Raw genomic sequence first — 19,335 nt, 5'->3', positions numbered from 1 at the left:
AACACGTTTTGAAAAGTGTACTGTTACTGCCCCATAACTTACATGGGGTTGACCAAACTTGCAGAAACATGTTTATTTCTGCTGAAAAACATGTTTTGATACTTTCAGCACACTGGGGTTAAGATCTGAGTGTGTGGGCTCTTCTGAGCCTTGCTGCTACATGGGGATTCAGTTGTCTGAAAAAACGCGTTTATTTCGGGCTGAAAAACACGTTTTGCAGAGTGTACTGTTACTGCCCCATAACTTACATGGGGTTGACCAAACTTGCAGAAACATGTTTATTTCTGCTGAAAAACACGTTTTGACCCTTTCTGCACACTGGGGTTAAGATCTGAGTGTGTGGGCTCTTCTGAGCCTTGCTGCTACATGGGTATTCAGTTGTCTGAAAAAACGCGTTTATTTCGGGCTGAAAAACACGTTTTGAAAAGTGTACTGTTACTGCCCCATAACTTACATGGGGTTGACCAAACTTGCAGAAACATGTTTATTTCTGCTGAAAAACATGTTTTGACACTTTCAGCACACTGGGGTTAAGATCTGAGTGTGTGGGCTCTTCTGAGCCTTGTTGCTACATGGGGATTCAGTTGTCTGAAAAAACGCGTTTATTTCGGGCTGAAAAACACGTTTTGAAAAGTGTACTGTTACTGCCCCATAACTTACATGGGGTTGACCAAACTTGCAGAAACATGTTTATTTCTGCTGAAAAACATGTTTTGACACTTTCAGCACACTGGGGTTAAGATCTGAGTGTGTGGGCTCTTCTGAGCCTTGCTGCTACATGGGGATTCAGTTGTCTGAAAAAACGCGTTTATTTCGGGCTGAAAAACACGTTTTGCAGAGTGTACTGTTACTGCCCCATAACTTACATGGGATTGACCAAACTTGCAGAAACATGTTTATTTCTGCTGAAAAACACGTTTTGACCCTTTCTGCACACTGGGGTTAAGAGCTGAGTGTGTGGGCTCTTCTGAGACTTGCTGCTACATGGGTATTCAGTTGTCTGAAAAAACGCGTTTATTTCGGGCTGAAAAACACGTTTTGAAAAGTGTACTGTTACTGCCCCATAACTTACATGGGGTTGACCAAACTTGCAGAAACATGTTTATTTCTGCTGAAAAACATGTTTTGACACTTTCAGCACACTGGGGTTAAGATCTGAGTGTGTGGGCTCTTCTGAGCCTTGTTGCTACATGGGGATTCAGTTGTCTGAAAAAACGCGTTTATTTCGGGCTGAAAAACACGTTTTGAAAAGTGTACTGTTACTGCCCCATAACTTACATGGGGTTGACCAAACTTGCAGAAACATGTTTATTTCTGCTGAAAAACATGTTTTGACACTTTCAGCACACTGGGGTTAAGATCTGAGTGTGTGGGCTCTTCTGAGCCTTGCTGCTACATGGGTATTCAGTTGTCTGAAAAAACGCGTTTATTTCGGGCTGAAAAACACGTTTTGAAAAGTGTACTGTTACTGCCCCATAACTTACATGGGGTTGACCAAACTTGCAGAAACATGTTTATTTCTGCTGAAAAACATGTTTTGACACTTTCAGCACACTGGGGTTAAGATCTGAGTGTGTGGGCTCTTCTGAGCCTTGTTGCTACATGGGGATTCAGTTGTCTGAAAAAACGCGTTTATTTCGGGCTGAAAAACACGTTTTGAAAAGTGTACTGTTACTGCCCCATAACTTACATGGGGTTGACCAAACTTGCAGAAACATGTTTATTTCTGCTGAAAAACATGTTTTGACACTTTCAGCACACTGGGGTTAAGATCTGAGTGTGTGGGCTCTTCTGAGCCTTGCTGCTACATGGGGATTCAGTTGTCTGAAAAAACGCGTTTATTTCGGGCTGAAAAACACGTTTTGCAGAGTGTACTGTTACTGCCCCATAACTTACATGGGGTTGACCAAACTTGCAGAAACATGTTTATTTCTGCTGAAAAACACGTTTTGACCCTTTCTGCACACTGGGGTTAAGATCTGAGTGTGTGGGCTCTTCTGAGCCTTGCTGCTACATGGGTATTCAGTTGTCTGAAAAAACGCGTTTATTTCGGGCTGAAAAACACGTTTTGAAAAGTGTACTGTTACTGCCCCATAACTTACATGGGGTTGACCAAACTTGCAGAAACATGTTTATTTCTGCTGAAAAACATGTTTTGACACTTTCAGCACACTGGGGTTAAGATCTGAGTGTGTGGGCTCTTCTGAGCCTTGTTGCTACATGGGGATTCAGTTGTCTGAAAAAACGCGTTTATTTCGGGCTGAAAAACACGTTTTGAAAAGTGTACTGTTACTGCCCCATAACTTACATGGGGTTGACCAAACTTGCAGAAACATGTTTATTTCTGCTGAAAAACATGTTTTGACACTTTCAGCACACTGGGGTTAAGATCTGAGTGTGTGGGCTCTTCTGAGCCTTGCTGCTACATGGGGATTCAGTTGTCTGAAAAAACGCGTTTATTTCGGGCTGAAAAACACGTTTTGCAGAGTGTACTGTTACTGCCCCATAACTTACATGGGATTGACCAAACTTGCAGAAACATGTTTATTTCTGCTGAAAAACACGTTTTGACCCTTTCTGCACACTGGGGTTAAGAGCTGAGTGTGTGGGCTCTTCTGAGACTTGCTGCTACATGGGTATTCAGTTGTCTGAAAAAACGCGTTTATTTCGGGCTGAAAAACACGTTTTGAAAAGTGTACTGTTACTGCCCCATAACTTACATGGGGTTGACCAAATTTGCAGAAACATGTTTATTTCTGCTGAAAAACATGTTTTGACACTTTCAGCACACTGGGGTTAAGATCTGAGTGTGTGGGCTCTTCTGAGCCTTGTTGCTACATGGGGATTCAGTTGTCTGAAAAAACGCGTTTATTTCGGGCTGAAAAACACGTTTTGAAAAGTGTTCTGTTACTGCCCCATAACTTACATGGGGTTGACCAAACTTGCAGAAACATGTTTATTTCTGCTGAAAAACATGTTTTGACACTTTCAGCACACTGGGGTTAAGATCTGAGTGTGTGGGCTCTTCTGAGCCTTGCTGCTACATGGGTATTCAGTTGTCTGAAAAAACGCGTTTATTTCGGGCTGAAAAACACGTTTTGAAAAGTGTGCTGTTACTGCCCCATAACTTACATGGGGTTGACCAAACTTGCAGAAACATGTTTATTTCTGCTGAAAAACATGTTTTGAACCTTTCTGCACACTGGGGTTAAGATCTGAGTGTGTGGGCTCTTCTGAGCCTTGCTGCTACATGGGGATTCAGTTGTCTGAAAAAACGCGTTTATTTCGGGCTGAAAAACACGTTTTGAAAAGTGTACTGTTACTGCCCCATAACTTACATGGGGTTGACCAAACTTGCAGAAACATGTTTATTTCTGCTGAAAAACATGTTTTGACACTTTCAGCACACTGGGGTTAAGATCTGAGTGTGTGGGCTCTTCTGAGCCTTGCTGCTACATGGGGATTCAGTTGTCTGAAAAAACGCGTTTATTTCGGGCTGAAAAACACGTTTTGCAGAGTGTACTGTTACTGCCCCATAACTTACATGGGGTTGACCAAACTTGCAGAAACATGTTTATTTCTGCTGAAAAACATGTTTTGACACTTTCAGCACACTGGGGTTAAGATCTGAGTGTGTGGGCTCTTCTGAGCCTTGTTGCTACATGGGGATTCAGTTGTCTGAAAAAACGCGTTTATTTCGGGCTGAAAAACACGTTTTGAAAAGTGTACTGTTACTGCCCCATAACTTACATGGGGTTGACCAAACTTGCAGAAACATGTTTATTTCTGCTGAAAAACATGTTTTGACACTTTCAGCACACTGGGGTTAAGATCTGAGTGTGTGGGCTCTTCTGAGCCTTGCTGCTACATGGGGATTCAGTTGTCTGAAAAAACGCGTTTATTTCGGGCTGAAAAACACGTTTTGCAGAGTGTACTGTTACTGCCCCATAACTTACATGGGGTTGACCAAACTTGCAGAAACATGTTTATTTCTGCTGAAAAACACGTTTTGACCCTTTCTGCACACTGGGGTTAAGATCTGAGTGTGTGGGCTCTTCTGAGCCTTGCTGCTACATGGGTATTCAGTTGTCTGAAAAAACGCGTTTATTTCGGGCTGAAAAACACGTTTTGAAAAGTGTACTGTTACTGCCCCATAACTTACATGGGGTTGACCAAACTTGCAGAAACATGTTTATTTCTGCTGAAAAACATGTTTTGACACTTTCAGCACACTGGGGTTAAGATCTGAGTGTGTGGGCTCTTCTGAGCCTTGCTGCTACATGGGGATTCAGTTGTCTGAAAAAACGCGTTTATTTCGGGCTGAAAAACACGTTTTGAAAAGTGTACTGTTACTGCCCCATAACTTACATGGGGTTGACCAAACTTGCAGAAACATGTTTATTTCTGCTGAAAAACATGTTTTGACACTTTCAGCACACTGGGGTTAAGATCTGAGTGTGTGGGCTCTTCTGAGCCTTGCTGCTACATGGGTATTCAGTTGTCTGAAAAAACGCGTTTATTTCGGGCTGAAAAACACGTTTTGAAAAGTGTACTGTTACTGCCCCATAACTTACATGGGGTTGACCAAACTTGCAGAAACATGTTTATTTCTGCTGAAAAACATGTTTTGACACTTTCAGCACACTGGGGTTAAGATCTGAGTGTGTGGGCTCTTCTGAGCCTTGCTGCTACATGGGGATTCAGTTGTCTGAAAAAACGCGTTTATTTCGGGCTGAAAAACACGTTTTGAAAAGTGTACTGTTACTGCCCCATAACTTACATGGGGTTGACCAAACTTGCAGAAACATGTTTATTTCTGCTGAAAAACATGTTTTGACACTTTCAGCACACTGGGGTTAAGATCTGAGTGTGTGGGCTCTTCTGAGCCTTGTTGCTACATGGGGATTCAGTTGTTTGAAAAAACGCGTTTATTTCGGGCTGAAAAACACGTTTTGAAAAGTGTACTGTTACTGCCCCATAACTTACATGGGGTTGACCAAACTTGCAGAAACATGTTTATTTCTGCTGAAAAACATGTTTTGACACTTTCAGCACACTGGGGTTAAGATCTGAGTGTGTGGGCTCTTCTGAGCCTTGCTGCTACATGGGGATTCAGTTGTCTGAAAAAACGCGTTTATTTCGGGCTGAAAAACACGTTTTGCAGAGTGTACTGTTACTGCCCCATAACTTACATGGGGTTGACCAAACTTGCAGAAACATGTTTATTTCTGCTGAAAAACACGTTTTGACCATTTCTGCACACTGGGGTTAAGATCTGAGTGTGTGGGCTCTTCTGAGCCTTGCTGCTACATGGGTATTCAGTTGTCTGAAAAAACGCGTTTATTTCGGGCTGAAAAACACGTTTTGAAAAGTGTACTGTTACTGCCCCATAACTTACATGGGGTTGACCAAACTTGCAGAAACATGTTTATTTCTGCTGAAAAACATGTTTTGACACTTTCAGCACACTGGGGTTAAGATCTGAGTGTGTGGGCTCTTCTGAGCCTTGCTGCTACATGGGGATTCAGTTGTCTGAAAAAACGCGTTTATTTCGGGCTGAAAAACACGTTTTGCAGAGTGTACTGTTACTGCCCCATAACTACATGGGGTTGACCAAACTTGCAGAAACATGTTTATTTCTGCTGAAAAACATGTTTTGACACTTTCAGCACACTGGGGTTAAGATCTGAGTGTGTGGGCTCTTCTGAGCCTTGTTGCTACATGGGGATTCAGTTGTCTGAAAAAACGCGTTTATTTCGGGCTGAAAAACACGTTTTGAAAAGTGTACTGTTACTGCCCCATAACTTACATGGGGTTGACCAAACTTGCAGAAACATGTTTATTTCTGCTGAAAAACATGTTTTGATACTTTCAGCACACTGGGGTTAAGATCTGAGTGTGTGGGCTCTTCTGAGCCTTGCTGCTACATGGGGATTCAGTTGTCTGAAAAAACGCGTTTATTTCGGGCTGAAAAACACGTTTTGCAGAGTGTACTGTTACTGCCCCATAACTTACATGGGGTTGACCAAACTTGCAGAAACATGTTTATTTCTGCTGAAAAACACGTTTTGACCCTTTCTGCACACTGGGGTTAAGATCTGAGTGTGTGGGCTCTTCTGAGCCTTGCTGCTACATGGGTATTCAGTTGTCTGAAAAAACGCGTTTATTTCGGGCTGAAAAACACGTTTTGAAAAGTGTACTGTTACTGCCCCATAACTTACATGGGGTTGACCAAACTTGCAGAAACATGTTTATTTCTGCTGAAAAACATGTTTTGACACTTTCAGCACACTGGGGTTAAGATCTGAGTGTGTGGGCTCTTCTGAGCCTTGTTGCTACATGGGGATTCAGTTGTCTGAAAAAACGCGTTTATTTCGGGCTGAAAAACACGTTTTGAAAAGTGTACTGTTACTGCCCCATAACTTACATGGGGTTGACCAAACTTGCAGAAACATGTTTATTTCTGCTGAAAAACATGTTTTGACACTTTCAGCACACTGGGGTTAAGATCTGAGTGTGTGGGCTCTTCTGAGCCTTGCTGCTACATGGGGATTCAGTTGTCTGAAAAAACGCGTTTATTTCGGGCTGAAAAACACGTTTTGCAGAGTGTACTGTTACTGCCCCATAACTTACATGGGATTGACCAAACTTGCAGAAACATGTTTATTTCTGCTGAAAAACACGTTTTGACCCTTTCTGCACACTGGGGTTAAGAGCTGAGTGTGTGGGCTCTTCTGAGACTTGCTGCTACATGGGTATTCAGTTGTCTGAAAAAACGCGTTTATTTCGGGCTGAAAAACACGTTTTGAAAAGTGTACTGTTACTGCCCCATAACTTACATGGGGTTGACCAAACTTGCAGAAACATGTTTATTTCTGCTGAAAAACATGTTTTGACACTTTCAGCACACTGGGGTTAAGATCTGAGTGTGTGGGCTCTTCTGAGCCTTGTTGCTACATGGGGATTCAGTTGTCTGAAAAAACGCGTTTATTTCGGGCTGAAAAACACGTTTTGAAAAGTGTACTGTTACTGCCCCATAACTTACATGGGGTTGACCAAACTTGCAGAAACATGTTTATTTCTGCTGAAAAACATGTTTTGACACTTTCAGCACACTGGGGTTAAGATCTGAGTGTGTGGGCTCTTCTGAGCCTTGCTGCTACATGGGTATTCAGTTGTCTGAAAAAACGCGTTTATTTCGGGCTGAAAAACACGTTTTGAAAAGTGTACTGTTACTGCCCCATAACTTACATGGGGTTGACCAAACTTGCAGAAACATGTTTATTTCTGCTGAAAAACATGTTTTGACACTTTCAGCACACTGGGGTTAAGATCTGAGTGTGTGGGCTCTTCTGAGCCTTGTTGCTACATGGGGATTCAGTTGTCTGAAAAAACGCGTTTATTTCGGGCTGAAAAACACGTTTTGAAAAGTGTACTGTTACTGCCCCATAACTTACATGGGGTTGACCAAACTTGCAGAAACATGTTTATTTCTGCTGAAAAACATGTTTTGACACTTTCAGCACACTGGGGTTAAGATCTGAGTGTGTGGGCTCTTCTGAGCCTTGCTGCTACATGGGGATTCAGTTGTCTGAAAAAACGCGTTTATTTCGGGCTGAAAAACACGTTTTGCAGAGTGTACTGTTACTGCCCCATAACTTACATGGGGTTGACCAAACTTGCAGAAACATGTTTATTTCTGCTGAAAAACACGTTTTGACCCTTTCTGCACACTGGGGTTAAGATCTGAGTGTGTGGGCTCTTCTGAGCCTTGCTGCTACATGGGTATTCAGTTGTCTGAAAAAACGCGTTTATTTCGGGCTGAAAAACACGTTTTGAAAAGTGTACTGTTACTGCCCCATAACTTACATGGGGTTGACCAAACTTGCAGAAACATGTTTATTTCTGCTGAAAAACATGTTTTGACACTTTCAGCACACTGGGGTTAAGATCTGAGTGTGTGGGCTCTTCTGAGCCTTGTTGCTACATGGGGATTCAGTTGTCTGAAAAAACGCGTTTATTTCGGGCTGAAAAACACGTTTTGAAAAGTGTACTGTTACTGCCCCATAACTTACATGGGGTTGACCAAACTTGCAGAAACATGTTTATTTCTGCTGAAAAACATGTTTTGACACTTTCAGCACACTGGGGTTAAGATCTGAGTGTGTGGGCTCTTCTGAGCCTTGCTGCTACATGGGGATTCAGTTGTCTGAAAAAACGCGTTTATTTCGGGCTGAAAAACACGTTTTGCAGAGTGTACTGTTACTGCCCCATAACTTACATGGGATTGACCAAACTTGCAGAAACATGTTTATTTCTGCTGAAAAACACGTTTTGACCCTTTCTGCACACTGGGGTTAAGAGCTGAGTGTGTGGGCTCTTCTGAGACTTGCTGCTACATGGGTATTCAGTTGTCTGAAAAAACGCGTTTATTTCGGGCTGAAAAACACGTTTTGAAAAGTGTACTGTTACTGCCCCATAACTTACATGGGGTTGACCAAATTTGCAGAAACATGTTTATTTCTGCTGAAAAACATGTTTTGACACTTTCAGCACACTGGGGTTAAGATCTGAGTGTGTGGGCTCTTCTGAGCCTTGTTGCTACATGGGGATTCAGTTGTCTGAAAAAACGCGTTTATTTCGGGCTGAAAAACACGTTTTGAAAAGTGTTCTGTTACTGCCCCATAACTTACATGGGGTTGACCAAACTTGCAGAAACATGTTTATTTCTGCTGAAAAACATGTTTTGACACTTTCAGCACACTGGGGTTAAGATCTGAGTGTGTGGGCTCTTCTGAGCCTTGCTGCTACATGGGTATTCAGTTGTCTGAAAAAACGCGTTTATTTCGGGCTGAAAAACACGTTTTGAAAAGTGTGCTGTTACTGCCCCATAACTTACATGGGGTTGACCAAACTTGCAGAAACATGTTTATTTCTGCTGAAAAACATGTTTTGAACCTTTCTGCACACTGGGGTTAAGATCTGAGTGTGTGGGCTCTTCTGAGCCTTGCTGCTACATGGGGATTCAGTTGTCTGAAAAAACGCGTTTATTTCGGGCTGAAAAACACGTTTTGAAAAGTGTACTGTTACTGCCCCATAACTTACATGGGGTTGACCAAACTTGCAGAAACATGTTTATTTCTGCTGAAAAACATGTTTTGACACTTTCAGCACACTGGGGTTAAGATCTGAGTGTGTGGGCTCTTCTGAGCCTTGCTGCTACATGGGGATTCAGTTGTCTGAAAAAACGCGTTTATTTCGGGCTGAAAAACACGTTTTGCAGAGTGTACTGTTACTGCCCCATAACTTACATGGGGTTGACCAAACTTGCAGAAACATGTTTATTTCTGCTGAAAAACACGTTTTGACCCTTTCTGCACACTGGGGTTAAGATCTGAGTGTGTGGGCTCTTCTGAGCCTTGCTGCTACATGGGTATTCAGTTGTCTGAAAAAACGCGTTTATTTCGGGCTGAAAAACACGTTTTGAAAAGTGTACTGTTACTGCCCCATAACTTACATGGGGTTGACCAAACTTGCAGAAACATGTTTATTTCTGCTGAAAAACATGTTTTGACACTTTCAGCACACTGGGGTTAAGATCTGAGTGTGTGGGCTCTTCTGAGCCTTGTTGCTACATGGGGATTCAGTTGTCTGAAAAAACGCGTTTATTTCGGGCTGAAAAACACGTTTTGAAAAGTGTACTGTTACTGCCCCATAACTTACATGGGGTTGACCAAACTTGCAGAAACATGTTTATTTCTGCTGAAAAACATGTTTTGACACTTTCAGCACACTGGGGTTAAGATCTGAGTGTGTGGGCTCTTCTGAGCCTTGTTGCTACATGGGGATTCAGTTGTTTGAAAAAACGCGTTTATTTCGGGCTGAAAAACACGTTTTGAAAAGTGTACTGTTACTGCCCCATAACTTACATGGGGTTGACCAAACTTGCAGAAACATGTTTATTTCTGCTGAAAAACATGTTTTGACACTTTCAGCACACTGGGGTTAAGATCTGAGTGTGTGGGCTCTTCTGAGCCTTGCTGCTACATGGGGATTCAGTTGTCTGAAAAAACGCGTTTATTTCGGGCTGAAAAACACGTTTTGCAGAGTGTACTGTTACTGCCCCATAACTTACATGGGGTTGACCAAACTTGCAGAAACATGTTTATTTCTGCTGAAAAACACGTTTTGACCATTTCTGCACACTGGGGTTAAGATCTGAGTGTGTGGGCTCTTCTGAGCCTTGCTGCTACATGGGTATTCAGTTGTCTGAAAAAACGCGTTTATTTCGGGCTGAAAAACACGTTTTGAAAAGTGTACTGTTACTGCCCCATAACTTACATGGGGTTGACCAAACTTGCAGAAACATGTTTATTTCTGCTGAAAAACATGTTTTGACACTTTCAGCACACTGGGGTTAAGATCTGAGTGTGTGGGCTCTTCTGAGCCTTGTTGCTACATGGGGATTCAGTTGTCTGAAAAAACGCGTTTATTTCGGGCTGAAAAACACGTTTTGAAAAGTGTACTGTTACTGCCCCATAACTTACATGGGGTTGACCAAACTTGCAGAAACATGTTTATTTCTGCTGAAAAACATGTTTTGACACTTTCAGCACACTGGGGTTAAGATCTGAGTGTGTGGGCTCTTCTGAGCCTTGCTGCTACATGGGGATTCAGTTGTCTGAAAAAACGCGTTTATTTCGGGCTGAAAAACACGTTTTGCAGAGTGTACTGTTACTGCCCCATAACTTACATGGGGTTGACCAAACTTGCAGAAACATGTTTATTTCTGCTGAAAAACACGTTTTGACCCTTTCTGCACACTGGGGTTAAGATCTGAGTGTGTGGGCTCTTCTGAGCCTTGCTGCTACATGGGTATTCAGTTGTCTGAAAAAACGCGTTTATTTCGGGCTGAAAAACACGTTTTGAAAAGTGTACTGTTACTGCCCCATAACTTACATGGGGTTGACCAAACTTGCAGAAACATGTTTATTTCTGCTGAAAAACATGTTTTGACACTTTCAGCACACTGGGGTTAAGATCTGAGTGTGTGGGCTCTTCTGAGCCTTGTTGCTACATGGGGATTCAGTTGTCTGAAAAAACGCATTTATTTCGGGCTGAAAAACACGTTTTGAAAAGTGTACTGTTACTGCCCCATAACTTACATGGGGTTGACCAAACTTGCAGAAACATGTTTATTTCTGCTGAAAAACATGTTTTGACACTTTCAGCACACTGGGGTTAAGATCTGAGTGTGTGGGCTCTTCTGAGCCTTGCTGCTACATGGGTATTCAGTTGTCTGAAAAAACGCGTTTATTTCGGTCTGAAAAACACGTTTTGAAAAGTGTACTGTTACTGCCCCATAACTTACATGGGGTTGACCAAACTTGCAGAAACATGTTTATTTCTGCTGAAAAACATGTTTTGAACCTTTCTGCACACTGGGGTTAAGATCTGAGTGTGTGGGCTCTTCTGAGCCTTGCTGCTACATGGGGATTCAGTTGTCTGAAAAAACGCGTTTATTTCGGGCTGAAAAACACGTTTTGCAGAGTGTACTGTTACTGCCCCATAACTTACATGGGGTTGACCAAACTTGCAGAAACATGTTTATTTCTGCTGAAAAACATGTTTTGAACCTTTCTGCACACTGGGGTTAAGATCTGAGTGTGTGGGCTCTTCTGAGCCTTGCTGCTACATGGGGATTCAGTTGTCTGAAAAAACGCGTTTATTTCGGGCTGAAAAACACGTTTTGCAGAGTGTACTGTTACTGCCCCATAACTTACATGGGGTTGACCAAACTTGCAGAAACATGTTTATTTCTGCTGAAAAACATGTTTTGACACTTTCAGCACACTGGGGTTAAGATCTGAGTGTGTGGGCTCTTCTGAGCCTTGTTGCTACATGGGGATTCAGTTGTCTGAAAAAACGCGTTTATTTCGGGCTGAAAAACACGTTTTGAAAAGTGTACTGTTACTGCCCCATAACTTACATGGGGTTGACCAAACTTGCAGAAACATGTTTATTTCTGCTGAAAAACACGTTTTGACCCTTTCTGCACACTGGGGTTAAGATCTGAGTGTGTGGGCTCTTCTGAGCCTTGCTGCTACATGGGGATTCAGTTGTCTGAAAAAACGCGTTTATTTCGGGCTGAAAAACACGTTTTGAAAAGTGTACTGTTACTGCCCCATAACTTACATGGGGTTGACCAAACTTGCAGAAACATGTTTATTTCTGCTGAAAAACATGTTTTGACACTTTCAGCACACTGGGGTTAAGATCTGAGTGTGTGGGCTCTTCTGAGCCTTGCTGCTACATGGGGATTCAGTTGTCTGAAAAAACGCGTTTATTTCGGGCTGAAAAACACGTTTTGCAGAGTGTACTGTTACTGCCCCATAACTTACATGGGGTTGACCAAACTTGCAGAAACATGTTTATTTCTGCTGAAAAACACGTTTTGACCCTTTCTGCACACTGGGGTTAAGATCTGAGTGTGTGGGCTCTTCTGAGCCTTGCTGCTACATGGGTATTCAGTTGTCTGAAAAAACGCGTTTATTTCGGGCTGAAAAACACGTTTTGAAAAGTGTACTGTTACTGCCCCATAACTTACATGGGGTTGACCAAACTTGCAGAAACATGTTTATTTCTGCTGAAAAACATGTTTTGACACTTTCAGCACACTGGGGTTAAGATCTGAGTGTGTGGGCTCTTCTGAGCCTTGTTGCTACATGGGGATTCAGTTGTCTGAAAAAACGCGTTTATTTCGGGCTGAAAAACACGTTTTGAAAAGTGTACTGTTACTGCCCCATAACTTACATGGGGTTGACCAAACTTGCAGAAACATGTTTATTTCTGCTGAAAAACATGTTTTGACACTTTCAGCACACTGGGGTTAAGAGCTGAGTGTGTGGGCTCTTCTGAGCCTTGCTGCTACCTGGGTATTCAGTTGTCTGAAAAAACGCGTTTATTTCGGGCTGAAAAACACGTTTTGAAAAGTGTACTGTTACTGCCCCATAACTTACATGGGGTTGACCAAACTTGCAGAAACATGTTTATTTCTGCTGAAAAACATGTTTTGACACTTTCAGCACACTGGGGTTAAGATCTGAGTGTGTGGGCTCTTCTGAGCCTTGTTGCTACATGGGGATTCAGTTGTCTGAAAAAACGCGTTTATTTCGGGCTGAAAAACACGTTTTGAAAAGTGTACTGTTACTGCCCCATAACTTACATGGGGTTGACCAAACTTGCAGAAACATGTTTATTTCTGCTGAAAAACATGTTTTGACACTTTCAGCACACTGGGGTTAAGATCTGAGTGTGTGGGCTCTTCTGAGCCTTGCTGCTACATGGGGATTCAGTTGTCTGAAAAAACGCATTTATTTCGGGCTGAAAAACACGTTTTGCAGAGTGTACTGTTACTGCCCCATAACTTACATGGGATTGACCAAACTTGCAGAAACATGTTTATTTCTGCTGAAAAACACGTTTTGACCCTTTCTGCACACTGGGGTTAAGATCTGAGTGTGTGGGCTCTTCTGAGCCTTGTTGCTACATGGGGATTCAGTTGTCTGAAAAAACGCGTTTATTTCGGGCTGAAAAACACGTTTTGAAAAGTGTACTGTTACTGCCCCATAACTTACATGGGGTTGACCAAACTTGCAGAAACATGTTTATTTCTGCTGAAAAACATGTTTTGACACTTTCAGCACACTGGGGTTAAGATCTGAGTGTGTGGGCTCTTCTGAGCCTTGCTGCTACATGGGTATTCAGTTGTCTGAAAAAACGCGTTTATTTCGGGCTGAAAAACACGTTTTGAAAAGTGTACTGTTACTGCCCCATAACTTACATGGGGTTGACCAAACTTGCAGAAACATGTTTATTTCTGCTGAAAAACATGTTTTGAACCTTTCTGCACACTGGGGTTAAGATCTGAGTGTGTGGGCTCTTCTGAGCCTTGCTGCTACATGGGGATTCAGTTGTCTGAAAAAACGCGTTTATTTCGGGCTGAAAAACACGTTTTGCAGAGTGTACTGTTACTGCCCCATAACTTACATGGGGTTGACCAAACTTGCAGAAACATGTTTATTTCTGCTGAAAAACATGTTTTGACACTTTCAGCACACTGGGGTTAAGATCTGAGTGTGTGGGCTCTTCTGAGCCTTGTTGCTACATGGGGATTCAGTTGTCTGAAAAAACGCGTTTATTTCGGGCTGAAAAACACGTTTTGAAAAGTGTACTGTTACTGCCCCATAACTTACATGGGGTTGACCAAACTTGCAGAAACATGTTTATTTCTGCTGAAAAACATGTTTTGACACTTTCAGCACACTGGGGTTAAGATCTGAGTGTGTGGGCTCTTCTGAGCCTTGTTGCTACATGGGGATTCAGTTGTCTGAAAAAACGCGTTTATTTCGGGCTGAAAAACACGTTTTGAAAAGTGTACTGTTACTGCCCCATAACTTACATGGGGTTGACCAAACTTGCAGAAACATGTTTATTTCTGCTGAAAAACATGTTTTGACACTTTCAGCACACTGGGGTTAAGATCTGAGTGTGTGGGCTCTTCTGAGCCTTGTTGCTACATGGGTATTCAGTTGTCTGAAAAAACGCGTTTATTTCGGGCTGAAAAACACGTTTTGAAAAGTGTACTGTTACTGCCCCATAACTTACATGGGGTTGACCAAACTTGCAGAAACATGTTTATTTCTGCTGAAAAACATGTTTTGACACTTTCAGCACACTGGGGTTAAGATCTGAGTGTGTGGGCTCTTCTGAGCCTTGTTGCTACATGGGGATTCAGTTGTTTGAAAAAACGCGTTTATTTCGGGCTGAAAAACACGTTTTGAAAAGTGTACTGTTACTGCCCCATAACTTACATGGGGTTGACCAAACTTGCAGAAACATGTTTATTTCTGCTGAAAAACATGTTTTGACACTTTCAGCACACTGGGGTTAAGATCTGAGTGTGTGGGCTCTTCTGAGCCTTGCTGCTACATGGGGATTCAGTTGTCTGAAAAAACGCGTTTATTTCGGGCTGAGAAACACGTTTTGCAGAGTGTACTGTTACTGCCCCATAACTTACATGGGGTTGACCAAACTTGCAGAAACATGTTTATTTCTGCTGAAAAACACGTTTTGACCATTTCTGCACACTGGGGTTAAGATCTGAGTGTGTGGGCTCTTCTGAGCCTTGCTGCTACATGGGTATTCAGTTGTCTGAAAAAACGCGTTTATTTCGGGCTGAAAAACACGTTTTGAAAAGTGTACTGTTACTGCCCCATAACTTACATGGGGTTGACCAAACTTGCAGAAACATGTTTATTTCTACTGAAAAACATGTTTTGACACTTTCAGCACACTGGGGTTAAGATCTGAGTGTGTGGGCTCTTCTGAGCCTTGTTGCTACATGGGGATTCAGTTGTCTGAAAAAACGCGTTTATTTCGGGCTGAAAAACACGTTTTGAAAAGTGTACTGTTACTGCCCCATAACTTACATGGGGTTGACCAAACTTGCAGAAACATGTTTATTTCTGCTGAAAAACATGTTTTGACACTTTCAGCACACTGGGGTTAAGATCTGAGTGTGTGGGCTCTTCTGAGCCTTGCTGCTACATGGGTATTCAGTTGTCTGAAAAAACGCGTTTATTTCGGGCTGAAAAACACGTTTTGAAAAGTGTACTGTTACTGCCCCATAACTTACATGGGGTTGACCAAACTTGCAGAAACATGTTTATTTCTGCTGAAAAACATGTTTTGACACTTTCAGCACACTGGGGTTAAGATCTGAGTGTGTGGGCTCTTCTGAGCCTTGTTGCTACATGGGGATTCAGTTGTCTGAAAAAACGCGTTTATTTCGGGCTGAAAAACACGTTTTGAAAAGTGTACTGTTACTGCCCCATAACTTACATGGGGTTGACCAAACTTGCAGAAACATGTTTATTTCTGCTGAAAAACATGTTTTGACACTTTCAGCACACTGGGGTTAAGATCTGAGTGTGTGGGCTCTTCTGAGCCTTGTTGCTACATGGGGATTCAGTTGTCTGAAAAAACGCGTTTATTTCGGGCTGAAAAACACGTTTTGAAAAGTGTACTGTTACTGCCCCATAACTTACATGGGGTTGACCAAACTTGCAGAAACATGTTTATTTCTGCTGAAAAACATGTTTTGACACTTTCAGCACACTGGGGTTAAGATCTGAGTGTGTGGGCTCTTCTGAGCCTTGCTGCTACATGGGGATTCAGTTGTCTGAAAAAACGCGTTTATTTCGGGCTGAAAAACACGTTTTGCAGAGTGTACTGTTACTGCCCCATAACTTACATGGGATTGACCAAACTTGCAGAAACATGTTTATTTCTGCTGAAAAACACGTTTTGACCCTTTCTGCACACTGGGGTTAAGAGCTGAGTGTGTGGGCTCTTCTGAGACTTGCTGCTACATGGGTATTCAGTTGTCTGAAAAAACGCGTTTATTTCGGGCTGAAAAACACGTTTTGAAAAGTGTACTGTTACTGCCCCATAACTTACATGGGGTTGACCAAACTTGCAGAAACATGTTTATTTCTGCTGAAAAACATGTTTTGACACTTTCAGCACACTGGGGTTAAGATCTGAGTGTGTGGGCTCTTCTGAGCCTTGTTGCTACATGGGGATTCAGTTGTCTGAAAAAACGCGTTTATTTCGGGCTGAAAAACACGTTTTGAAAAGTGTACTGTTACTGCCCCATAACTTACATGGGGTTGACCAAACTTGCAGAAACATGTTTATTTCTGCTGAAAAACATGTTTTGACACTTTCAGCACACTGGGGTTAAGATCTGAGTGTGTGGGCTCTTCTGAGCCTTGCTGCTACATGGGTATTCAGTTGTCTGAAAAAACGCGTTTATTTCGGGCTGAAAAACACGTTTTGAAAAGTGTACTGTTACTGCCCCATAACTTACATGGGGTTGACCAAACTTGCAGAAACATGTTTATTTCTGCTGAAAAACATGTTTTGAACCTTTCTGCACACTGGGGTTAAGATCTGAGTGTGTGGGCTCTTCTGAGCCTTGCTGCTACATGGGGATTCAGTTGTCTGAAAAAACGCGTTTATTTCGGGCTGAAAAACACGTTTTGCAGAGTGTACTGTTACTGCCCCATAACTTACATGGGGTTGACCAAACTTGCAGAAACATGTTTATTTCTGCTGAAAAACATGTTTTGACACTTTCAGCACACTGGGGTTAAGATCTGAGTGTGTGGGCTCTTCTGAGCCTTGTTGCTACATGGGGATTCAGTTGTCTGAAAAAACGCGTTTATTTCGGGCTGAAAAACACGTTTTGAAAAGTGTACTGTTACTGCCCCATAACTTACATGGGGTTGACCAAACTTGCAGAAACATGTTTATTTCTGCTGAAAAACATGTTTTGACACTTTCAGCACACTGGGGTTAAGATCTGAGTGTGTGGGCTCTTCTGAGCCTTGTTGCTACATGGGGATTCAGTTGTCTGAAAAAACGCGTTTATTTCGGGCTGAAAAACACGTTTTGAAAAGTGTACTGTTACTGCCCCATAACTTACATGGGGTTGACCAAACTTGCAGAAACATGTTTATTTCTGCTGAAAAACATGTTTTGACACTTTCAGCACACTGGGGTTAAGATCTGAGTGTGTGGGCTCTTCTGAGCCTTGTTGCTACATGGGTATTCAGTTGTCTGAAAAAACGCGTTTATTTCGGGCTGAAAAACACGTTTTGAAAAGTGTACTGTTACTGCCCCATAACTTACATGGGGTTGACCAAACTTGCAGAAACATGTTTATTTCTGCTGAAAAACATGTTTTGACACTTTCAGCACACTGGGGTTAAGATCTGAGTGTGTGGGCTCTTCTGAGCCTTGTTGCTACATGGGGATTCAGTTGTTTGAAAAAACGCGTTTATTTCGGGCTGAAAAACACGTTTTGAAAAGTGTACTGTTACTGCCCCATTACTTACATGGGGTTGACCAAACTTGCAGAAACATGTTTATTTCTGCTGAAAAACATGTTTTGACACTTTCAGCACACTGGGGTTAAGATCTGAGTGTGTGGGCTCTTCTGAGCCTTGCTGCTACATGGGGATTCAGTTGTCTGAAAAAACGCGTTTATTTCGGGCTGAGAAACACGTTTTGCAGAGTGTACTGTTACTGCCCCATAACTTACATGGGGTTGACCAAACTTGCAGAAACATGTTTATTTCTGCTGAAAAACACGTTTTGACCATTTCTGCACACTGGGGTTAAGATCTGAGTGTGTGGGCTCTTCTGAGCCTTGCTGCTACATGGGTATTCAGTTGTCTGAAAAAACGCGTTTATTTCGGGCTGAAAAACACGTTTTGAAAAGTGTACTGTTACTGCCCCATAACTTACATGGGGTTGACCAAACTTGCAGAAACATGTTTATTTCTACTGAAAAACATGTTTTGACACTTTCAGCACACTGGGGTTAAGATCTGAGTGTGTGGGCTCTTCTGAGCCTTGTTGCTACATGGGGATTCAGTTGTCTGAAAAAACGCGTTTATTTCGGGCTGAAAAACACGTTTTGAAAAGTGTACTGTTACTGCCCCATAACTTACATGGGGTTGACCAAACTTGCAGAAACATGTTTATTTCTGCTGAAAAACATGTTTTGACACTTTCAGCACACTGGGGTTAAGATCTGAGTGTGTGGGCTCTTCTGAGCCTTGCTGCTACATGGGGATTCAGTTGTCTGAAAAAACGCGTTTATTTCGGGCTGAAAAACACGTTTTGCAGAGTGTACTGTTACTGCCCCATAACTTACATGGGGTTGACCAAACTTGCAGAAACATGTTTATTTCTGCTGAAAAACATGTTTTGACACTTTCAGCACACTGGGGTTAAGATCTGAGTGTGTGGGCTCTTCTGAGCCTTGCTGCTACATGGGTATTCAGTTGTCTGAAAAAACGCGTTTATTTCGGGCTGAAAAACACGTTTTGAAAAGTGTACTGTTACTGCCCCATAACTTACATGGGGTTGACCAAACTTGCAGAAACATGTTTATTTCTGCTGAAAAACATGTTTTGACACTTTCAGCACACTGGGGTTAAGATCTGAGTGTGTGGGCTCTTCTGAGCCTTGTTGCTACATGGGGATTCAGTTGTCTGAAAAAACGCGTTTATTTCGGGCTGAAAAACACGTTTTGAAAAGTGTACTGTTACTGCCCCATAACTTACATGGGGTTGACCAAACTTGCAGAAACATGTTTATTTCTGCTGAAAAACATGTTTTGACACTTTCAGCACACTGGGGTTAAGATCTGAGTGTGTGGGCTCTTCTGAGCCTTGTTGCTACATGGGGATTCAGTTGTCT

This window comes from Lepisosteus platostomus, chromosome 8, assembly GCF_059453375.1.
Source record: "Lepisosteus platostomus isolate fLepPlt1 chromosome 8, fLepPlt1.hap1, whole genome shotgun sequence".
NCBI classification, from domain to species: Eukaryota; Metazoa; Chordata; class Actinopteri; order Semionotiformes; family Lepisosteidae; genus Lepisosteus; species Lepisosteus platostomus.
This window is presented reverse-complemented; position numbering follows the sequence as displayed.